General features: G+C 34.9%; 1 pseudogene; it reads left to right on the top strand.

The window, feature by feature from the left end:
- Nucleotides 1-2,015: 2,015 nt before the first annotated feature.
- The window catches only part of LOC140508052 (ADP-ribose glycohydrolase MACROD1 pseudogene), a 37,842-nt pseudogene continuing 13,977 nt past the window's right edge, over nucleotides 2,016-25,880 (top strand).

Raw genomic sequence — 25,880 nt, 5'->3', positions numbered from 1 at the left:
TCAAACACTTGCACTCTTGGTTCCGCTTTCCCCAGACTGGCTCCCAAAAATACCACATCAAAGGAGAGTTCATTTAAGCCAGTAAGTTGCATGATGCAAACCTGACACAGACCTCACAGAAACTTTGCCAAAAAAAGAAAAATTAAAAAAGATCATCACACTGCCAGCCTTCCAGCCCATGGACTGCAGATAGGGAGCACTCACAGCCAGATGAAGGTGGAGGTGGGGTGGGTGGTCCTGGTGCTCCCCACCTGAGAGAAATAAAGCATCAAAAATTATATATATATATATATAATTTAAAAAAAAGTCTTCTACACCAGCTATTCAAGATTTCTCCAGCACTGAAGACAGAAATCACAATGATATGGCACTTTTAGAAGAAGCAGCTTCAGACCCAGGAATGGGTAATGAGATGAATTTCACTTGACTAATTAGCAACCAAAAAAACCCATTATTTTTCAAAGAAAGTGAAGTGGGGATAATAGACAGCCCAACTTTGGGGGCACATGATCCATTCTGCCACTGAATGAGGAAAGGGAAGACAATTTGGTCTCAGAGAGGTCTTGTCTGTGTAATTTGCTTGCTTGCTACTGATGCAAATGTTTAAAAGAGAGAAAAAGGAAAAGAAAGAAAACAACACCCCGAGACACTTTAAAGCTGAAAACCTGAAGAGCACTCTTTTGGCAAACTCGTTCTGGAATGACCTTTCTGTTATGACTGGTGCTTCGTATAGAACATTAAAGTTTCCCTTGGTGGAGTCTTTTCTTGAGCTATGTACATCTCTCAGTAGGGCAGGCTAACACCTCTTTACCTCTTCTAAGAAGAAGGAGCATTGTTTAGGTGGAAAGATTTACCATCCAAAAGAAGGAAAAGTAATTAGATGCAGCCAAGGAGCTGGGGAATTATCTGGAATGTCTTACAAATGGTTGCTACAACAACAACAAAAAAAGTAACTACAAAATGTATACATCATACAACATGCTTTTAAAGACACTATTGCATTGTACTCATGTTCCCTTAAATGTTGTTGCGCCCAAAAGTGCTCAGCCCTTAGTTCATCTGGGATCTCTAGGGGAGAACTGCAGAGACAGTTTGGTGAAACTGACATGGAGAGCTGGAAGTAGGGGTGGGGAGAGGGTAAGCAGGGACCCAGAGAAGAAGCAGCCTTCAGGTTAAAGATCAGCCCTCAGTTTAAAGGTCGGCTTCAGGCAGACTGGCCTCCAGCGAAGTCAGAGTCAGTGCAAGGAGCAACGACAGGGTGGGGCTGGGGGCAGAGGGGTTTCTACATCTCATTCAGGTCAAGCAGAGTCTGGGCCAGCATCCTTTGTGTGCAGAGGTGCTCCTGTTTGGTGCATTTCAGTTTGTCTTCCAAGTCATTGATTGTCTTTTCCAGTTTAGCTACTGATCTCTCAGCCAACTCGGCACGGGTCTCTGCCTCCTTGAGTTTATCGGTAAGAATCTTTATCTCTTTCTCATATTTGTCTTCTTTCTGAGAATACTTTTCTTCAGCAGCATTCAGACACTTCAGGTTTTGGTCCATCAGCCTGATATGCTCATCCGTCTCCGGGCAACGCGACTCAGCCAGCTCGGCCTGCTCCTCTGTGAGCTCCAAGTGCTCCTCAGTGATCACCAACTTACGGGCCACCTCCTCGTACTTCCTGTCTGCTTATTCTGCAATGTGTTTGACTTCTTTCAGCGGAATTTCATGCAGCTCCATCTTCTCTTCATCCTTCAAAGCCCAGTTTTCAATGACCTTCATACCTCTCTCATTGTCATCAGCAGCCTTCTCTGCCTCCTCTAGCTTCTGAAGAGAGATTGCCAGGAGCTCTTGAGCACCGTTCAGCGCCTCCTCAACCAGCAGGATCCAAAGTTTCAAGGAAGCCACCTCAGCCTCAGCCTGTTTCCGGTCCTGCTTCTCCCCCTCCCCCTCCCCCTCCCGCTGGAGACTCTAGACCCTCTCCCTGGCATCATCGGCTTGTTGCTGCACAACCTGAATCTTGTGCTTCACCGCCTCGATGGTGATGGTGATGGTACCAGCCATGGTGCCCTCCTGGTCCCCACTCCGACTCCAGCTGCTGCCTCCTCCGCTCCGTGCTGCCTCCGCTTCTCAGCCCTACTTGCACCTGCTTGCTGTTTTTATTTCTAAAATGGAAGTTCACCAAAAAATATATTTACTATTTAACAAAATTACATAGAATAATAAAATACCATCTTTTACTAGACCTTTTCTGCTTCATAGCTAAACATGATGATTTTAAATTGGTAAGGTTAATTATTTTCATAATATCAGGAATTCTACTTAGTGACTTCTTTCATTCCACTTTGAAAAAAAGGTAGAAAGTATTAAATTTTAAAACGGACATCTTTACTGGCAATAGACTTTTCAACATCCAAAAAAACCACTTAATGCAGCATTTTTAGAGTTCATTTATTGAACTAATTTTTCCAAGCATTCAATTACCAAATAAATTAACAATTTTCAAAATGTTTTATCATCAATTAAAAATTTAATGCAACAGGCAAAATGTACAGAGATTAGTGTGATAGGAAAGAAAATGTTCAGGCAATGTGTTGAATTTTTATGCATTTTGCATCACATTGAAGTAAAGAATAGAGATTCAGCAGAAATAAAATGAATTTCTAAGAACACATGTATATGAATATATATATATATATACATATATATTTCCTTCTAAGATTATGTTTAAGCATTTAGCCATCCTCAGAGCAAATCGATGGACAAACAAATTTAATGAAATGTTGCAGTTCCAGATTTGCGTTCTTTAAAGAAGATTATCAAGATATTTAATTATTTTTTTAAATGATGTTCTAATGAAAATGTAATTTTATTTAGACCCAAATATCAAATTTTATTTGTTGAAGTAAAAAAAAAATGAGTCTCCAGTGATGATCTAATGATCTATGCTTATTATGAGGTACCTTTGAAACTATTTTAAGTTGAAGACAAACTTTGTCTTTGAAAAACATCCCTTAAATTATTATGCACGTAGTGATATTGATACAGATGCACTTATATATTTATAGAATTTAAATATATTAATAGAAGAAAAAAATGTTTTGCACTAATGCTGAAGTTCTTTATTGTATAGCTAAAATAGTAGGAAGTCTTCTGTACAGCAACAACTACATTAATTATAGTACCATACTGGAGGCAATGTGCCTACTGCTTAGGTGTCAATTTCATTCTATAATGAGCCAGCTGAAAGGTGCCATGGGAATTCCAGAGTTTTGGCCTTTCTTGGGGGAAGGTTTAATTTTGCTTGGAGAGATTGTTAGTCACTAGTTGGGATCAAAGGGTGAACTGCTGCTCTGTACTGAATGCCAGAGGAGATTTATGACAGTATGAATTAGTCTCTAGAGTCTTCAGGGTTATTTTGAGGAGTTGGCTATTACTGCGTTATTAGCAGATTTCCCAAATGTCAAGTGAAAAAGGCTCCAGAATATAGTGTCTGGGGCAGGAGGCAGGGGAGGGCGGGGGAGGCAACATACCAAGACATTCCTACTACAAAGGTGAAGGTGCCCTTAAGAAGGGTGTCAAGAATCAAATCTATAAATAAGGAGAAAGGGAAGACTGGAAGACTGTTCACGGAATGAAGGAACATTTGTCATTAAGCTTATAATTCTTCCAAATACTTCTATAAAGAAAGAAAAAGTCTCCAACATCTTGTACAATATTGTGTACAAGTAACACTGTAAAAAATACTCTTTTAGATGGTGTTGATGATGATAATGATAAGCACTAATTAGTGCTAAGAAGTGAGAAGAGAGTAAAGAAAAAGAAACTTAAATATAAACTCCATTCTCATATCAGCCAACAGTATGGCTGAGCCAGAGACTGCAAACAAAAACGTGTTCTTTTCCATAAAAAAAAAAAAGAAATGTACCTTCTTTCACTAAAATAATTATTTTGGGAGTAGTAATTTGTGAATCACAGTGCCCATATAAAAAAGTTATTTCTAAATTCCATGAATTATTTATTTATGCCATGAGGGACATTTATGTGTATATTTAAGGAATACTTATTTATGTTTTTATTCAAATTTTATATTGATTATTGTGGTTGAAAAAATCTATTATTATTTTTATAAATACTAGTTTGTTTCTTTGTTCCCTTTTTCTTATAGTATCCTCTAAAGACCAAGGGTCAAATGTACCTCACATGGAGAAATCAGGTCCATTTTGTTAATCCCTCTTCTTGTTCACACACACACACACACACACACACACAGAAATGCATGCACGCACACACAAGCACCTTATTAATTCTTTCAACCGTATCTAAGATTAGAGAAATGTTTTGTAGGAAATGTTTGCTGTCATATATCAATCCAAAAATAAATCAAAAAAGTATCTTGATGACTAAGTCTGTACCAGTACTAGATAGTTTTCAATTTCTTTTATCTTTGAGAGCTTTTGTTCAAGAGAGAAAAAAAAATTATATTGGATACCAAAAGAAGTTTGGGTCATAAGACAAACAGTAAGTAGGGATGCCACAAACCCAAAACTTGTTTATAAATACCTCACCCGGGAGACCGAGTGTAGAGGACCAGTACTGATGGAGTCCAGAATGTGAGGTACTTGAGACTTGTACTAGCATAAAGACTGACGTTCTCAGGATTGGTGCATCATTTCATTCCTGATAAGGAAAGTTGAGATCGTCCTGGCCCTGATTGTGTACCCCGATGTTGTTACCCAGAAAGAACTAAGATATGGAAGTAAAAGATGTAAATTAAAAATGTTCTTATGGGAATAACCTTGCTTTCTTGAGAGATTATATAAACTTGACTCTCAGATCAATAAACCAGATATATACGTACAGCACAGGCTCACCTAGTCTCCACTGTTGTTATCTCTTTCTTTTCTATCAACTGCAGGGCCTCTGATCCGGCACCTGCTGGAGAGAGAGAGAGAGAGAGAGAGAGAGAGAGAGAGAGAGAGAGAGAGAGAGAGAGAGACAGACAGACAGACAGACAGACAGACAGACAGACACAGAGAGAGACAGAGACAGAGACAAAGACAGAAAGATATAGAATATGTCTGTTTTGATGATGTTATTTAGCAAGATTTTCTGTTTGTTCATTTTTTTATCTGTAGTTTTTAGGGAATTCTTTGTCCAGGGTCACAGAGAAGTTATGTATCAGATATTTGAATTCAACTCTTCCTGGTTTTAAATTCGACTCTTTAGTCATTATATCATACTGATTCTCATGCACTTATTTGTCTATAACTAATGTAATTACTGTGAAAGTTAACTAAATTATTTCATCAAACAAGGAAAATATGATTGACAAGTTTGTTCACTGCAAAGTTTTATATGCACACAGAGGAAATTATTTGAAAACTTTTTCTTGTTGCATGCAATATAATGAGTAAAGAGCACTTTGCTTTCTTTTTAAACTTTCAAGATATAGAACAAGATAAGTAGAATAATAGCCCCAGTCCTAGCAACATCTATTTTAATATGTTTTTCATGTGACATACCCTAGCTGTGTCATCATAGGTTCATTGATATAGATGTAAATAGAACCTTAGAAGTAAATAGAGTTACATATAAAAGGGACCTTAGCAGTCACCAAGTCATTTTTTTTCTATTGAGGGACCTGAGACCTAGTCAAGTTAGGTGACTTATGTTTAGTAGCATATGTTTAGTAGCTGTCCAATACAAGATTCAAACCCAAGTGTTCAAGATTGCAAGTGAAGCAATCAGTTGTTTATGCCAGGCTGTCAATTAGTCGTATTACCACTCAGAACCACAAAAAGTATTAATTCAAATTAAATACTTTTTAAAAAGATTCTCCAACGTAAATCTAATTGTACCTCTTTGAGGAATTGATTTGTATATTGAAATTAAAACAAAAAAATCTGGATATTGATGTCTATTTTAGACCATACATACACACACAAATTAGATATGGACAGTCCTCAATCACATGTATGTATGTACCCATGCATGTGCATTTACTCAGATGTGTCTATATACATATGTATATAAATCCACATGTATATAAATCCACACATATTCACTCATATGTGAATGCATATATGCATATGTATGGATTAGGGATATGTGAATGAATGTATGTGTGTATATATGCAAACATATGCATATATTTACATATGTCCTATATATACACACATGCACATGAACACACATGCAAGCACACTCACACAAACACACAGGACTTTAAATTAGATATATCTGAAGGGCATTGATCCCAAAGCAAAAGTTTGTCGCCTTAGATCATATCATCTTGGAAACACTAAAAACTTACAGTATCTAGAAATATCTCTGAAAACAGCTGTAGTATCTAGATAATTAGCATCTAGAATTGTGTTTGAAAACAGGTACACAAAACCCTGAAACTTGGGAGAGTAACCCCAACACGTAGAAACAGAGCCTCATTTTAACAAAAATTTAAAAGTAAAGTAATATGGTGTAGAAATGAGACAACAACATAAATAAATTCTGAGCATAGAAAGTTTGGTGACAAGGAAAATCAAAAGACATACTCAGAAAAGAAAACAAAGTCAAAATCTTACATTGAGAGCCTCCAAGAAAAAATATACGAATAGGCCTCTGGTCGTGAAACAGCTCAAAAAGAATTCTCAAAGTAAAATGGGAGGTATAGAAAAAAATGGAAACAGAAATGAGAGTGATGCCATAAAATCATGAAAAAAGTCAACAGCTTGGTAAAGGAGATACAAAAAAAAGCTGAAGAAAATAATACCTTAAAGAACAGACTAGGCTAAATGATCAAAGAAGTACAAGTCGTTGAGGAAAAGAATTATTTAAATAACAGAACTGGACAAACGAAAAAGAAAGTACAAAATATCACTGAAGAAAGAAAAAAAAAACCTTCTTAAAGATTTCAGTTGAGCAAAAGAAAGCTACTGACTTTGTGAGAAATCAAGGAACAGTAAAAGAAAAGCAAAAATAAAAAGAAATAGAAGACAAAGTGAAACATCTCATTCGAGAAAAGAAAAGAAATAAAAACAACTACTTATCTGGAAAACATCCAGGTCAGAAAACTTAAAAAATTATTAGACTAACTGAAAGTAATGATCAAAGAACGAGCCTAAACATTACCTTTCAAGACATTATCAAGGAAACCTGCCCTGGTTGTCTAGAAGCAGAAAAAAGAAAAAAAAGAAGAAACTTAAAGAATCCACCAATCTCTCTGTAAAGAGATCCCTTGATGAAAACTCCCAGGAATATTATAGCCAAATTCCAGACTTCCCAGATCAAAGTGAGAATATTATAAGCAGCTATAAGAAAGTAATTCAAGCACTCTGGAGCCACAGTCAGAATATCACAAGACTTAGCTGCCCCTTCATTAAAGGGTCAGAGAACTTGGGATATGATATTCCATAGGGCAAAGGAGCAAGGACTACAACCAATAGTCACCTGAACAGTAAGGAGGGGAAATGGACATTTAATGAAATAGAAGACTTTCAAATATTCTTGGCAAAAAGAGCAGAGCTGAATAGAAAATATGAATTTCAAATACAAAATTCAGGAGAAGCATGTAATGGTAAATAGTAAAAGGAAGTCATAAGAAACTTAATAAGGTTAAATTACTTACATTCTTACATGAGGAGATGATACTTGTAACTAATAAGAACTTTCTCATTATTAGGGCAGTTACAAGAAGTACACATAGACAGAGAGTACAGATATGTGCTGAATATTAAGAAATGATATCTAAAAAGTAAAATGATGAGGTAAGAGAATAATATACAGCTAGAAATGGAAAAAGAGGGGTAGAATGGAGTAAACTATCTCACATGAATGAGGAAAAATATTTTTTACAATGGAGGGGAAAGAGGACAGTTGAGAGAGAGTGAGTGAACCTCATTCTCATCAGAATTGGCTCAAAGAGGGAATAACATACATATTCAATTTGGTAGAGAAATCTATCTTACTCTAAAGGAAAAACAGAAGGCAAGAAGACAGAAGAAGGGGATGGTGGTGATAGAAGGGAGGACATATTGGGGTGAGGGGGTAGTAAGAAGCAAAATACTTTTGAGGATGGACAGAGTGAAAAGAGAACAGAATAAAAGGGGAGGGGAAATAGAAGGAAATGAAATACGGTTAGCAATAGTAACTTGGAAAGAAAAAGTGTAAAGCAAGTTTTTGTCATAAAGTCCTCAGTTTTCTCACTATGTAGAAAACAGATTCAAATTTATAAAATGAGCCATTCCTCAATTGATAAAAGATAAAAATTACGAACAGTTTTCAGATGAAGTAATCAAAACTATCAATAGCCATTTTTTAAAAAGTATTCTAACTCTCTATTCACTGAATAAATGCAAATTAAAATAATTCTAACCGGCAATATCGCTACTAGGACTGCACCCTCAAGAGATCATAAAACTGGGAAAGGATCCCACATGTACAAAAATATTTATAGCAGCACTTTTTGTAGTTGCCAAAAACTAGAAATCAAGGGGATGCCCATCAATTGGGGAATGACTGAATAAGTTGTGGAATATGAATGTAATGGAGTACTATTGCGCCATAAGAAATGATGAACAAGAGGACTTCAGAGAGGCCTGGAAGGACCTGGAAGGTGGGGGGTAAAAATTTAATTAATTAATTTTTTTTTTAATGTTCTACAATTGAGTTTGGTAGTGATTGTAGAACATCAAAAAATTAATTAATTAATTAATTAATTAAAAAAATTAAACCACAAAGTCCTACCTTATGATGATCACATTAATTGGTAGGTTTGGTAACCAAAATTTAAGAATGAGTGTTAATGTCACGTAGATTGGAAACTGTCTGGAAATAAACACTTTTTAAGGGTGATAAAAAATAATTCTGAGGTACCACCTCATATTTATTAGACTAGCTAATAAAACAGAAAAAGAAAATGAGAAATATTGGAGGGGATGTGGGGAAAATGAGAATTTAATGTACTGTTGGTGGAGTTGTGAACTGATTAAATCATTCTATAGAGCAATTTGGAACTATACCCAAAGGGCTATAAAATTAGGTATACATTTTGACCTAGCAATGTTACTACTATGACTGCATCCCAAAAGAGATTTTAGAAGGAACAGAAAAGGACCTATATGTATGAAAATATTTGTAGCAGCTCTACATTAAAATTAATTAGAAATTTAGGGGCTCCCCATCATTTGGGGAATTATTTAATAAATTTAGTTTATGTAGTTATGATAGAGTACTATTGTCCTACAAGAAATGATGAGCAGGATGCTCTCAAAAATAATAAAAAAAAGAACTTGGAAAGACTTACATGAACAGATGCAAAATGAAATGTGCTGTGTAAAAAGTAACGGAAAGATGATGTAAGATGATCAGTTGTGAATGACTTAACAATTCTCAGCACTTCAGTAATCCAAGACACCTCCAGACGACTTATGAGGAAAAATTCTATTCACTCCCAGAAAAAGAACTCATGATGTATGAATACAAATGGAAGTGTGTATATATTTTTTTTTATTTTCTTTATCCTTCTTGAGTTATTTTTCTTTTTGATCTATGTTTTATTTCACACATGACTGGTTATGGAGATCTTTTTCATGACTACATATATGTGACCTGTGCTGTATTGATTGCCTTAATAAGGAGACCCAGTGGGGAGGGAAAGAATTTGAAACAACTTTTTTAAAAGGAATGTTAAAAATTGTTTCTATATATAACTGAGGAAAAATAAAATGCTAAGCATAAAAATGAATCACAGGATTAAAAGGTCACATCAGTATGTAGCTGATGCACAAAGTGAAAATTTCAAATGTGTATTTCCAAATTAAAAATTAATACTGAAAACAAAAGAAGGCCAATTCAATAAGTGAAACAAAATGCAGAATACTATAGCAATAGGAGTTGTCAAATAGATTCAAACTACTAAATAAACAATTTAAATTCAACTAAATATGCTTTTTAAAGGTTTATGAAGTATGAAAGAAAATAAATAATAAAAGAGAATGGAAAATTTCTGATCAATTAAAAATTCCATTGTAATAAAAATGTATATTGTATCAAATGAGAAAGAGAAATATGCACACTTTTTGGACTAATGAATAAAATAACAACTATATTTAGGAGCATCACTGAAACTTGAGATTCTTTGCAAAACTAAAAATAAATAGGGCCAGAAAATATCTCTAATTATTGACAAAAATATTCCACAGGGGAACATGTATTCCTTTCAATGTACTCTGTTACCTCCTGCTCTTTTATAGATCTAATTTATGAAAAGTCATCACATATCTACTACCAAAAGTTGAAAGTCATAGGGCTTACATTGACCAGTAATATCCTAATTCACTGGTTCTTTTACTTTTTGGGGGGGTGGAGAATGGGGGCTCCTGAATCAAAGTTAATGTAAATAGTAACTATTTCTCTTTTGGCCAGCAGTCCTGGGGGATATTCCCCTCCCACTTTGATTTTTAAATTTTTGTTTTATCAAATTGTTCATCCCTTGACTCACTTCTTAAAGAGTCCTATCCACTGAATGTGCATTACCTCACTCAAAGTGAGAACGTGAAAACACTTTAGTCTAAAAGAGCCAGAGTCTTCCATTGTATCATGGGCCATCTCCAGTAGTCCTGATGAATATCTGGCCACTGGATCCAGATGGCTCTGGAGGAGAAACTGAGACTGGTGACCTTGATCAGCCTTCTGTCACTCAAATCAAAGTCACCTGCAAGTCACCTTTTCATTTCCCTGATGTTATGGTTCTCTTAGAGAACAAAGGACAAACACAACAACAACACAACTGATCTACTTTATATAAAGCATGCACTCCATGCATACTCCAAAAAAAAATAAACATGAAAAAATCAATCAATGAGAAATAAAATATCATCAGAAGAAGCACAAATACTACAGGGATATTACTAATTGTCGATGTGTTTTTGAACAAAAAGCTTGAAAATGTTTTTTATCATTTTCACTACTGGTAAATTGCCATAAACCTGGTACTTAGTTCCACACCCATGGCTTGTTCATACATTATAAAGTAATAAACATATAGAATCACAGAGAAACAGAAAGATATAATGAAATATATGAATCTATAGTTCTCTTTATCTTCCAGTGTAGGAAGAATGTTGCCATATTTGGTGTCTAAATGTACAATTATGCTTCCTTTTAAGTATCATTCCTAAATTCCATTGAAAATAACTACAGAAAGTATAGAATATGTGAGGGTTTAATTGTCAAGATATTTGGAAACTTATGAAACCAAGTACAAATTACTTTCCACATAAATCAAGGCATATCTAAACAATTGGAGAAATATCATAGTTAGGTCAAGCAAATGTAATAAAAATGGCAATATTACACTAATTAATTTAATTTAATATGTAATTAATTTATCAATTAATTCAATATGTAAGTGCAGTATGAATCAAAGTATGAAAGAACTTATTTATAAAACTAGAAAAATATCATGAAATATATCTTGCAGAACAAAAGTTGAAAGATTTTTCTGGGTTGCATAGAGAAAGGAATCTTCAATTCTGTTTAAAAGGTTTCAAAGGTTTTCTCTTGTCTTTCAAATTAAACCAGTATTTCTGGTCTTGCCATTGAAGGTCCTCCACATTCTGAGGCTAAATATTAAAGTCTTATTTCCTATTATTCTCTTTCATTTAAACCTTAAAAAGTCATATAAATGTGAGTTACATACATCACAATCCAGGTTAATTATATAACACTTGTCCTTGAACTCCCTCCACTCTTTCTTCCACTTAGCTATCTCTATGACCTAGGTCAAGTTACTTTTTCTCCCTGACCCTCAATAAATACTCTGCAAAAGACATTTCTCAGAAAAAAAGTCTTTCAGTAGTTAGAGATCAGATGTTTCTTGGAGTTGCCTCTGCTCAGTCAAGGTTAATTAAACTCAGAATGTCTTTACAATAATAGACAGTGAAAAACTAACCCTATCTAAGGAACTATGCAGAGAGTGAGACATGAGGATCTTGGCAGATTGCCTAAGAGTCAAAATGATTACCAGTCTACAAACTGTGTATATGCTTCCTATGTCAGTAACCAAATGGGAATGCCATAGGCAAGATTTAATTTTGGTGTAGATTTCACCGGAAAAAAATCTTTTGAATTCTCTGATTCCATTTGCAGAACATCATGATAACTTGCAATTCAATTTTTAGTTCATATTATAATTTTGAATGACCCTTGTTACTGTAAGTATCATTTTGGTACAATATTCATTGCTGTTTCTAGCTAGAATTTATTGTGTTTACTCTGTTATGCTATTCTTCAGTGTTATTGACTCAAATTTTTTGGCATTTTATAAATCCTGCCTGACTTTAAGTATAACTGTCTCCACTGTTTCTACAATTATTATTATTTTTTTTCTGGACATCTCAGAATAAAACAGTTTTCTGTCTGACAACCTCAGGATTGGTTCAAAAAGATGAGCCATGCATTCCATTAACCACAATTAACCCACTTCATTGATCCCAGGGCAGGCTTTATTTTTCTTGTTGTTGTTGTTATTAAACTAGTAGGACCAGGCCACTACTCTGCAAAAGACATTTCTCACAAAAAAGTCTTTCAGTCTCTAGAGATCAGATGTTTCTTGGAGTTGTCTCTGCTCAGTCAAGGTTAATTAAACTCAGGATGTCTTTAAAATAATAGACAGTGAGAAACTAACCCTATCTCAGGAACTATGTACAGAGTGAGACATGAGGATCTTGGCAGACTGCCTAAGAGTCAAAATAATTACCAGTCTACAAACTGTGTCTATTTACTATAAGAGGAACATGCAGTAGGTGGTTCTCAGCAGACATTCATGAATCAGTTAATCCTGACCTTTAAAGAAAAATTTTGAAAAATGTAAAAAGAAACTAATTCAGGCAATAGAAATCATTTTGTTAAAAAACAGATTCATGATGCAACTTTGATATTCATCTTAATTTATTTCTTAGAGTAACTTAAATTTCTATTTGTCCTTTAAGGACAGAAAGGATAACGATGCCTTCCAATGGTGTCTGTTATATAAAATGCCTCATCAAATTACTTCCCACTTCACCTCCAGTTTAATCATTTCATACAATAAGCCAAGACAACTGACTTGGCAACTTTATAGTGTGCATTGCCTGTGGCCATTTTCATTCTGAGACAAAGATCTGGGAGAATTTCTAACTAGAAGATCAGGAACAATTTTTCTCCTTGGCACTAGTATACAAAATGTACACATTTTTGTCTGCTGGTCTTTTCCCTTCCATATAAGTGAAAGGAATTAAGACCAAGTGCACATGTAGTCTAAAAAGTTATTTGAAGTAACGTATAGTGAAAATGACTGAAAAATTCATTTTCATACATGGCTGTCCTCTTAAGGGTTTTAGTCCAGTTCATGCTCTCACATCACTTCCAGGTGTTCAAAAAAAAATTTTGTGGAACCCATGGACAACCAAAAGAACACATAGAATTTAAAGCAGGGAAACAAAATTCCATTTCTGTTTTTATGCTCCAGTTTTAAGATACCACATTTTATTTCATGCAGGTAGGTAGTGCAGTGGTTACAGTGCTGTGCCTGCAGTCAGGAAGACCTGAGTTCAAATTCAGTCTTAGACACTTTACTAGATGTGTGACCTTAGGCAAGTCACTTAACCCTGTTTGCCTCAGTTTCCTCAGGAGTAAAATGAGCTGGAGAAGAAAAGGACAAAGTACTCCAGTTTTTTGGAGAGTTGGACATGACTAAATGAGTATACAAGAACATTTCATTCATAAATCTATAAATTGTGGTGATAAGATTTTTAAGAAGACAGCTATAAAATAATACTGATGATGTTATTTTAAATATAAAAAAATGATAATATAATTTTAAATTGACTGGAAAATGGAAATATTTAATTTTCAAAATACTTTAAGTCATTAAAAATATAGTAAACTCAATGAACAAATTTTAATGTTTAATTCAACCCTTATTTCTTACTATATTTTTAAAAACATGATATGCCTTTTTCCCCCTCTAATTGTTATTATATGGGATGATGGAATCTGTAAGATCATTACTTGAGATATTTTGTTTTCCTATAAATTTTAATAACTCTCAGCATTTTGAAGAAACTGTCCTTTAATATTTTTCTTTCTGTCTGAAGCACTGAATCGTTGCCATTGAGCACAATATTTTCAATCTGAAGGTAGAAGGAGCCTAAGAACGCCATCTCATCTAAATCCCCATCCTCCACAAAAAAAAAAAAAAAAAAAAACAAACTCAGAAATAAGTGGATATGAGTTGCATAAATTCACACAGGAAGCAAGTGGTGAAACCATGATTTGAATTTTAGTCCACTATGCTTGAAATTCAGTTCTCTTTTCATTGCACCATGAAGTAAATTGATATCATGTACCTCTTCTTAGTAGCAGGATGAGAGGAGAAAGATGATAGGGCATGCGAAGAGTAAATATAATTTGGTACAAGTTTTGAGCTTGTCATCAGTTTTCCTCTCTTCACAACAGTACTAGTCACTTGTTCTCTATTCTTTCTGACTTGTCATGCATTTCCTTGCCCCTAGTTCACTGTATATCCTTTACTAAACTGTTCATAGTAAAAAGGCATAACTATTTATAGTATTTTTAAAGGCAAACTTAATAATATACTATAAATTAGAATGAAATAATAAAACCTCCCAGTTGCTGCATGACCTTAAGGGATATTAAGGTTCAAGTCTTAGACTTTGACACTATATGATGCTCAGCAAGTGGCTTAACTTCCCTGTTCACCAGATAACTCCCTAAGTAACAAGGGAAGGAGGAAGGAAAGAAAGAGAGAAGGAAGGAAGAAAAAAGTATTTATTAAACACATGTGTTAAAGACATTGCAAATATCACATCATTTCATCTTTATAACAACCCTGCGAAGTAGATGCTATTGTTATCCCTATTATACCTTAAAAATACAGGTTTAGGCTGAGGTTAATTGGTTTGCCCATGGCTAGTAAAAATCTGAGACCGAATTTACAATCATATCCTCTTGACTCCAGGTCCACCCCTCTATTCCTTTTCCTACCTAGTTGCTTCTAATATTAGTTTCCGATCTGCATTGGTAGATGAAGTTTTCTGGTTATTCTCTGTAATGCTGAAATCACATGACGGTTTCAAAACAAAACAAGTCAGAATAGGCAACAAAATGTAACCTACGATGTTTCCTGGACACCAGGAAAGGCATAGGAAATTTTGTAGCCCTGTCAGAAGAGAATGTGTAAGTTTGGCACACTCTATGGACAGAAGACCTGGTTTTAGTGGAATGTAAACTTATTATGAATTCACAGTGAGATGCTACAATCAGAAAAGCTAATGTGACCTGGGGATGAAGTAGGGGATATAGCAGCAAAACAGAGGTTATACCTTACTCCCCCATCACATGCCCTATAATTCGGTATCACAAACCCCTTTGTTGTTCCTAGTGCATGCTATCCTTTCTCTAAACCCTAGGTATTAACATCAGTTTTCATTGTAAGCTTTTCTTAAATGAAAATAAACATGAATTAAATAGAATCAGAAAAGAGTAATGAATAATGAGCTGGACCAGAAGTCAGGAAGATAGGGGTTAAAATGTAGCCTCAGACACTTGCTCTGTGATCCTGGATAAGTTACTTGGCTTTCCTGTGTCTTGGCTTTCTTATCTGTAAAATGCAAGGGTGGGACCCCAGTGATCTTTCTAAGATTTAAAATCATGGTACTACAAATAGATAGAAAGCACAGCATGGTGCAGTCCAAGGTAGATTTGGAACCAGGAAACCTGAGTTCAAATATAACCTGAGACTTTTAGCAGCTCTGATTCACTGAGCAAGTCTATTGGTCACTAATTTCTCATCTAATAATTACTGTAGCTTTTACATAATTGATTGTGTAAAGATCAAATAAAATATGCTGTAAACTTATGAAACACAACCTGAATGTTAGAATATGCTTGGATATATGTATGTATGCAGGTATGAATGTATGTATCTATGCATGTATGTGTGTATGGGTATTTCAATCTATCTCTATCTGGAAAGAGAGAGAAGAAAAAAGAAGGAAGAAGAAGAAGAAGAAGAAGAAGAAGAAGAGAAATAAGAAGAAGAAGAAGAAGAGAAATAAGAAGAAGAAGAAGAAGAAGAGGAAGAAGAAGAAGAAGAGGAAGACGAAGAAGAAGAAGAAGAGGAAGAAGAAGAAGAAGAAGAAGAAGAAGAAGAAGAAGAAGAAGAAGAAGAAGAAGAAGAAGAGGAGGAGGAGGAGGAGGAGGAGGAGGAGGAGGAGGAGGAGGAGGAGGAGGAGGAGGACAGAGGCATTCCTGGAACTTTTCAAAGTTAAAATGATGATTCAATGATATACGATCAGATGCACAGGTATAATATAATATATCAGGTGATGCGACATTTTTTCAAATTTCTTTTAATTCACCTGTGCTCTGGAAGACCATAAAATCTAATGTGGGAAGATTAACCATACACAGATGAAATGGCATGAGGCCATAACAAATTTAATGTGAAGCAAAACTACTATCTATTGAAAATGATCAGATCAACACATTTTAGTTCACATCTATAATATTAGTTCACATGTATAACAGAAAAAGTTTAAAAAATACCCCCCCCCATCTACACAACCATAGTAATACTGTATGGTAGGTCATAGAAGTATTATTCTAATCTTTATTTTACAAAGAAGAAAAATATATCTCACAAGAGTAATATGAGTAACCCAGAGACACATAGAAAGCTTTAGATTTGGGACCTAGATACAAGTTTTTATTTCCCGAATCCAGATCTCTTTCTAAAACATAATATAACGCCTGAATATTAGTATTGAGTAAGCATTTTACACATACCCATCTTTTGTATCACTAGGAATTAGAAATCATAATGCTTTCCTTTTTGGTGAAGGAATTTGGGATGAGCATGGCTGATAAAATGTCTCAATATACAATACTGAGAGAAGCTGGCAAAGTTATTGTAAAATGTTATTATTTTTATTAGTTATTCACAAATTTTAGGAGTATCATTATGGTTCTGTGTTTTTCTAGACATAAAGGAGGTGGTAGGTAAAAGATATGTGATTTGTCATATAGGTAGCAAATTCATGTTCTTTTGTGGTACAATAACTATAAAATTGATATTTCCCCTACACTTCCATCCCCGTCCTGTCTTATCATCTTTTGAATTAGAGATCACAGTAAGTCCTTAAGATCACTTTACACTTCAACTTATGCTTTCCAAGTTATTTCTTTTTTTTTTTCGGCAACATGCAATGCTCAGAGAATATTGTGAGATTGAAGGGTTCAGTATAAATAACTCTTTGTCCAATAAAGAAAGCAGAGGAACAAAAGCCTGAGAGCAAATGTGATTCACAAACTGATTAGTGATAGAACAGAATTAGAATATCTGCTTCTCAGTTCTACTGTCCTGCAAAAATCCTTTCCTAAAGCCAAAAATATAATGTTGCTTAAAGCCCTTTAAAAGGAAAAAGAAACACTATATTGTATAAGTATATTAGTATACGTGTCTCTCTGTAATGGAAGGAAAAAGAAACAGGAGTTTGCCTCTATGATATAATTAATAGAACAACCATATGACTTTTCCCCTTTCCCTTTTCCTTTTCCTTTTCTAGAAAACGGGACAAAATTGGCCAGAACTTCTCAAAGGAATTGATCTTAATGAGTCAGTAGATATAATAGGTGTTGACACTTTTAGTGGAAACGTGCTAGAAAAATAGAACTCAGCTTCAGACTATTGTTTGGAATTCCCACTTGCAGTTAACTCTAAAGCCTCTTAACTAAGTGAACAGGAAGAGATAAAAGGGCAGAAGACACAAAATGGCATGTCTAGACACATGCAAGTAAGTATAGACTTTAAAATGAACGTTGTTGGCCTCATGGGAATTACATAATTGAATTGTAGAGATCTTAAAGGTCATTTTTTTTCTGTTCACTCTTTTCTCTTTAAAGAACAAAAAGCTAGAAAACATTATAAGGTGCTATTATTTTTATGTGTCACGTATTTGTGTGCATGTGTGCTTGTGTGCGTGCGTGTGTGTGTGTGTGTGAGAGAGAGAGAGACAGACAGACAGAGACAGAGAGACAGAGACAGAGAGAGATTGATTCTTGATTCATAATTGTCAATACCTGTTGTTAAAGTGGCATAATTTTTGCTATATGTTTACTTAAATTTGTAGTGCTCCTAATCAATTAAATGAATTCAGTAAAAATATGCTTTTATCTATTCAAATATTTAAGATTTATTCTGTTTATTATGTTTAGTAACTTCACAATATTCATCCTGTACAATGTGTATACTTTTCTTTACTCATGGTTATCAAACTGGCATCTGAGACTAAATCAAGATATTCTTTGACTTTTATTAGTCAGTCCCTTTAATTAATTTTCTCCACTGTGACTCTCATGTGTCATTGGAATTCAAATAAATAATTAGTTACCAATCAAGTTGTGTTATTCAAAGGAATAAAAACCAAGCCCAGGTTCCTGGAATGTTGCAAATTGTTTTCTTGGTCTAAAAAAAAGTACTTTCTTCATTAAACCAACTAAAATATGTGTGTATATTTATATATGTGTGTATGTATGTGTATATACACATATATAAGTAGAGGTCTATAAATACACATTAGCATATATGTGTATATGCACTTATATACATATACACATATACATATAGACATACACAAATATATACACACATATACACTTTCAGTTGAGGATACACCTACACTTACACAAGCATATTCACACATGTAAATACTTAAATGGATCCATGATTCAATTGCATGAGTATTCTTTCCAAATTGTCATTCCTGCCTGACTGAATGATTTAACTCTTGCTTGTGTTCCCTAGTAAAATTGATACAAGTTGACTTATAGGATGGGGGATTTTCACATTTTTTTTTAAACCTCAGATATGACAGTGAGTCATATAGACTATTCATCAATTAAATTTGACTCTCACTATGCAACCACACTTTTTATTATTATTATTATTGTTATTATTATTTTGTTTTCAGTGTTCTACAATCACTTCCACATATCTTAGATTTTTCTCATCCCTTCCCTCCTTCCTCCCTACCTCCTAACTTCCTCCCTGATAGGGCATATAGCTTTATATAGGTTCGACACATACATTTCTATTACATACATTTTCACCTTAGTGATGTTGGATGGAAGATTTAAAAGGAATGGGAGAAATCATAAAACAAACCAAAGTATAATACAAAAGAAAATGATGTGTTTGTTCATTCTGCCATCGAATTCCATAGTTCTTTTCCTGGATATGGAAGGCATTTTACCTTAAGAGACCACTGGGAATTTTTTGAGCCTTTGTATTGTAATGAAGTACTAAGTCTACCAGAAAAGTTCCTCCCACACTATGGTTGTTGTTGTGTACAAAATTCTCCTGGTTCTGCTCCTTTCACTCAGCATCAGTTCATATAAGTCTATCCAGGCTTCTCTGAAGTCTTCCTGTTCATCATTTCTCATAGCAAAATAGTATTCCATTACATTCATATACCATAATTTATTCAGCCATTTCCCAATTGATGGGCCTCAACTTGATTTCCAGTTTTTGACCACTACAAAGAGTGCTGATATAAATGTTTTTGTAGGTGCGGGACCCATTCTCATTTTTATGGTGTCTTGGGGATAAAGAAGCGATATTGCTGGGTCAAACGTTATGCAAATTTTGTAGCACCTTGGGCATAGTTCCAAATTGCTCTCCAGAGTGGTCGGATCAGCCCATAGTTCCAGTAAAAATGAATTAGTGTTTCAACTCTCCCACATCTTCTCGAACATTTACCATCCTTGTGTTTTAGCATGATAGCCAATCTGGTAGGTATGATGTGATATCAACAGTGATTTAGAGAATTTTTTCATATATCTATAGATTTCTTTAATTTCTTTCTCTGAAAACAGCCTATTCATATCCTTTGACCATTTATTTATTGGGGAATGACTTGTATTCTTGTACTTTTGACTCAGTTCTCTATAATTTTAGAAATGAGGCCTTTTTCACAAACACTAGTTGCAAAAATTCTTTCCCAGTTTTCTGCTTTCTTCCTAATGTTGACTGTATTGGGTTTGTTTGTGCAAAAACTTTACAGTTTAATGTAATCTAAATTACTATTTTGCACTTCATAATGCTTTCTGTCTCTTGTTTAGTCACAAATTCTTCCCTTCTCCATAAATCTGCCAAATACACTATTCGTTGCTTCATTAATTTATTTATAATATCAATCTTTATACCTAGATCATGTACCCATTTGGACTTTAATCTTGTGTATGGTATCAGGCATTGGTCTATGCCTAGTTCCTGCCACAATGTTATATAGCTTTTCCAGCAATTTTTGTCCAACAGTAAGTTATTATCCTAGAAGCTGGGGTCCTTGGGTTTATCAAACAGCAGACTGCTATATTCATTGATTGCTATGTCTTGAGTACCTAACATATTCCAATGGTCTACCCTTCTGTTTCTTAGCCAGTACCAAGTGGTTTTGATAACTGCTGCATTATAATACAATTTGAGATCTGGTAGAGCTAAGCCAGCTTTCCTACCATTTCTTTTCAATAGTTCCCTTGATATTCTGGACTTTTGTTCTTTCAGATTAATTTTGATACTATTTTTTCTACCTCTAGAAAATAATTATCTGATAGTTTAATTAGTATGGCACTGAATAAGCAAACTAATTTAAATAGAATTTTCATTTTTATATTGGCTCAGCATCCCCACTAACAACAGATGTTTTTCCACTTACTTTGATCTGACTTTATTTGCGCAAAAGTATTTTGTAATTGTGTTTATACAGCCCCTGGATTTGTTTTGGTAGGTAGATTCCCAAATATTTTATACTGTCTACCCTAGCTTCAAATGGGATTTCTCTTTCTGTCTCTTGTTGTTGGGCTTTGTTAGCAATATATAGAAATGTAGAAAATTTGTGTGGGTTTATTTTGTAACCTGGAACTTAACCAAAGTTGCTTATTATTACAAGTAGTTTTTACTTGAATTTCTGGGATTCTCTAAGTATATCATCATACCATCTGCAAGGAGTGATAACTTAATTTCTTCTTCGCCTAATCTAATTTCTTCAATTTATTTTTCTTTTATTATTGCTACAGCTAACATTTCTAGTATTATATTGAACAATGGTGGTGATAATGGACATCCTTGTTTCACTCCTGATCTTTTTAATCTTTATTCATTTATTTGTCTATTTATGTATTTGTTTAAGCTTTCAACATTCGTTTCCACAAAATTCTGAGTTGCAAATTTTCTCCCAATTTCTCCCCTACCCCCACAAACACCTTGAATTCTGATTGCCACTTCCACCCATGTACCTTCCCTACCAACACCCCTTCCTTCCCTTATTCCCATCTTCTCTCTTGTCCTGTGGGGCAAGAAAAGTTTCTATACTACATTACCTGTATTTCTTATTTCCCAGTTGTACAGAAAAGCAATTCTCAATATTTGTTCTTAAAACTTTGAGTTCCAACTTCTCTTCCTTCCTCCCTCCCCACCCATCCCCACTGAGAAGGCAAGCAACTCAATATAGGCCATATATTTGTTGGTTTGCAAATAACTTTCATAATAGTCATGTTGTATAAGACTAACTGCATTTCCATTCATTCTGTCCTGCCTCCCATTCCTTCTATTCTTTCTTTTCACCTTTTCCCTCCACAAAAGTATTTACTTCTAACTGCTCCCTCCTCCCATTTGCCCTCCCTTCCATCATGCCCTCCACCCTGCTTATCCCCTTCTCCCCTACTTTCCTGTAGTGTAAGATAGATTTTCATACTAAATTGAGTGTACATATTATTCCTTATTTAAGCCAAATGTGATGAGAGCAAACTTCACTTTTTCCCTCTCACCTCCCCCCTTTCCCTTCCATTAGAAAAGCTTTTTCTTGCCTCTTCTATGACAAATGATTTGCTCCATTCCATTTCTCCCTTTCTCCTCTCAATATATTGCTCTCTCATCCCTTAATTTTCTTTTTCTTTAGATATTATCTCTTCCTGCTCAACTTACCCTGTCTCTGTCTCTTTATATATATAAAGTATACATGTGTGTGAGTGTGTATATGTGGTGTGTGTGTGTGTGTGTGTGTGTGTGTAATCCCTCCAACTGCCCAGATATAGAGAAACGTTTCAATAGTTACATATATTATCTTTCCATGTAGGAATGTAAACAGTTCAATTTTAGTAAGTGCCTTGTGATTTTTCTTTCCTGTTTACCTTTTCTGTGTCTCTTAATTCTTGTATTTGAAAGCCAAATTTTCTTTTCAGCTCTGATAATTTCATCAAGAATGCTTGAAAGTTCTCTATTTCATTGAAATATCATTTTTCCCCTGAAGTAATATGCTCATTTTTGCGGGGTAGGTAATTCTTGGACTTCTGGAATGTCATATTCCAAACCCTTCAATCCCTTAATGTAGAAGGTGCTAGATCTTGTGTTATCCCGATTGTGTTTCCAAAATATTTGAATTGTTTCTTTTTAGTTACTTGCAATATTTTCTCCTTTACCTGTAAACTCTGAAATTTGGCTGCAGTATTCCTAGGAGTTTCTCTTTTGGGATCTCTTTGAGGAGGTGATCAGTGGATGCTTTCAATATTTACTTTGCCCTCTGGTTTTGGAAGGTCAGGGCAATTTTCCTTGATAATTTCATGGAAGGTGATGTCTAGGCTCGTTTTTTGATCATGGCTTTCAAGTAGTCCCATTATTTTTAAATTGTCTCTCCTGAATCTATTTTCTAGGTCAGTTGTTTTTCCAATGGATTGTTTCTCATTATCTTCCATTTTTTTCATTTTTTTTTATTTTGCAATTTCTTGGTTTCTCATTAAGTTATTAGCTTCCATTTGCTCCATTATAACGTTTAAAGAACCACATTCTTCAGTGAGTTTTTGAACTTCCTTTCCCATTGGGCTAATTCTGCTTTTTAAAGCATTCTCCTCCACAGTGGCTTTTTGGACCACTTTTGCCAATTGAGTTAGCCTATTTTTAAAGGTGTTAATTTCTTTCAGCATTGTTTGGGTCTTCTTTAGCAAGCTGTTGACTTTCTTTTCAGGATTTTCTTGCATATTTCTCATTTCTCTTCCCAGTTTTTCTCACCTGTCTTACCTGATTTTCAAAGTCCTTTTTGAGCTCTTCTATGGCCTGTGACCATTACATATGATTTTGGAGGTTCTGGATATAGAAGCCTTGACTTTTATGTCTTCCTCTGATGATAAACATTGTTCTTCCTCATCAGAAAGGATGGGAGAGAATACCTGTTAATCAAGTATGTAACCTTCTGTAGTCTTATTTTTTCCACTTTTTTGAGCCTTTTCCCAACCAGTTACTTGACTTTTGGGTCCTTTGTCAAGAGTAGAGTATACTCTGTGGACCTCTAAGTTCTCAGTTCTTCCAAGATGGCACAATGAAGTGAGAGGAGTTTACTACCTGGCCTGGCTCATGGTTGAGATTCAGATCAGCTGCTCAATTCCCCTATAGGCTTTAGGTGGGGGCGGAGTTGCCCCTCTGGGCTGAGATTCATATCAGCTGCTCAGTTCCCCCAGGGGCATTACATTGAACATTCCAACAATGAAACAATGGATGATAGCTGCTGCTTGCTGTGGCCACCACCCGCTACTCCTGCTGCTCTTGCCACCACTGCTGCCTCCTCAGACTGGGGTCAGGGCTAGGAGAGGACCCAGTTTCCTTGTCATGAAGGTAAAATAAACACTCTTACTGACCTTTGAAGCTGTCATTGGCACCTGTGGGCTGAGGGATCTATGAACCTCTGCTGCTGGGGATTCTGCACCAGCTCCTGAGGCCTGTTCCAACCCTGCTCCTCCTGCTGGATGTTCAAGGCTGGCTGTACTACCCTCCCCACTCAGTGTGACCCTCCCCTCCTGCCAGCCCTCCAGGTCTCCCTGAGCTGTAAATCTCCTCAACTTCATTGCTCTGTGGCCCCTGCTGCTCCAGAATCCTTTGAGAGGCTTCCCATACAGGTATTTTATGGCCTTTGGGGGAACAGCTAAAGTATATGCATCTTTTTACTCAGCCATCTTCATTTTGCTCCCCCTTCCCTGATCTTATTGGAAATGCTTCTAGCTTATCTCCATTGCATATAATGCTTGCAGAAGATTTTAGGTAGATAGTGCTTATTATTTTATGGAAAGCTCCATTTATTTCCATGCTCTCCATTGTTTTTTAATGGGAATGGATGTTGTATTTTGTCAAAAGCTTTTTCTGCATCTGTTGAGATAAACATGTGGTTTCTGTTAGTTTTGTTGTTCATATAAGCAATGATACTAATAGTTTACCTAATATTGAACTAGTCCTGCATTGTTGGTATAAATTCTACCTGATCATAGTGTATTATTTTCCTGATAAGTTGCTATATATATATATATTTTTGCTAAAATGTTATTTAAAAGTTTTCATCTCTATTCATTAGAAAAATTAGTCTATAATTTTCTTTCTCTGTTTTGGCTCTTCCTGGTTTAGGTATTAAAACCATATTTGTATCATAAAAAGAATTTGGGAGGACTCCTTCTTCCCCAATTTTCCCAAATAGCCTATGTAGTATTGGAATTAACTGTTCTTTAAGTGTTTGATAGAATTCACTTGTAAATCTATCTGGCCATGGAGGTTTTTTCCTAGGGACTTCATTGATGGCTTGCTCAATTTATTTTTCTGAGGTGGGGTTATTTATGTTTTCAACTTTCTCTTCTCTTATTCTGGGCAATTTATATTTTTTAAAATACTCATCCATCTCATTTTGATTTTCGAGTTTATGAGCATGAAGTTCGGTAAAGTAATTTCTAATTATGGCTTTAATTTCTTCCTTATTGGAGGTGAGTTCACCCTTTTCGTTTTTGATATTGGCAATTTGGTTTTATTCTTTTTTTAGTCAAATTAACAAAGATTTATCACTTTTATTGGTTTCCTCATAAAATCAACTCTTAGTTTTATTTGTGTGTTCAATAGTTTTCTTAATTTCAATGTTATTAGTCTCTCCTTTGGTTTTCAGTAATTCTAATTTGGTATTTATTTGGGGATTTTCAATTTGTTCTTTTTGAACCTTTTCAGCTACATGCTCAATTCGTCAACCTCTTCTTTCTCTATTTTATTCATGCAGGCATTCAAAGATATAAAACTTCCCCTAAGAAGTTTTTTTTTTTAGTGTTTAGTTTTTTTAGTGTTCCATAAAATTTGGTGGGTTGTCTCATTACTGTCATTCTATTGAATGAAGCTTTTGATTATTTTATGATTTGTTGCTTAACTCACTCAGTATTCATAATTAGACTATATAGTTTCCAATTAATATTCGGTCTATCGTTCCATGGCCCTTTATTCCATATAATTTTTTTTTGCATTATGATCTGAGAAGAATACACTGACTATTTCTCCCTTTCTACACTGAATTGTGAGGGTTTATGCCCTAATACATGAATAATATTTGTATATATGCCATGTACTGCTTATAAAAAGATGTATTACTTTCTACCCCCATTCAATTTTCTACGCAGATTTATAATGTCTTACTTACCCAGAGTTTTATGCACCTCCTTATCTTTTTACTAATTTATTTTGAGGTTAGATTTATCAAGTTCAGAGAGGGGAAGTTTAAGGTCACCCACTAGTATGGATTTGTTGTCTATTTCTTCCTGTAATTCCCTCAACATCTTCTCTAAGAATTTGGATGCTATACCACTTGGAGCATATGTGTATAGCAATGATGTTACTTCATTGTCTATGATGCCTTTTAGCAGGATAGAATTTCTTTCCTCATCTATATTGATTAGATCTATTTCTCCTTTGCTTTTTCAGAGATTAAGATTGCCACCCCTGCTTTTTTACATCAGATGAAGCACAATATATTCTGCTCCAACCTGTTATCTG

The sequence above is a fragment of the Notamacropus eugenii genome, chromosome 5 (assembly GCF_028372415.1).
Source record: "Notamacropus eugenii isolate mMacEug1 chromosome 5, mMacEug1.pri_v2, whole genome shotgun sequence".
NCBI lineage: Eukaryota > Metazoa > Chordata > Mammalia > Diprotodontia > Macropodidae > Notamacropus > Notamacropus eugenii.
This window is presented reverse-complemented; position numbering and strand designations above follow the sequence as displayed.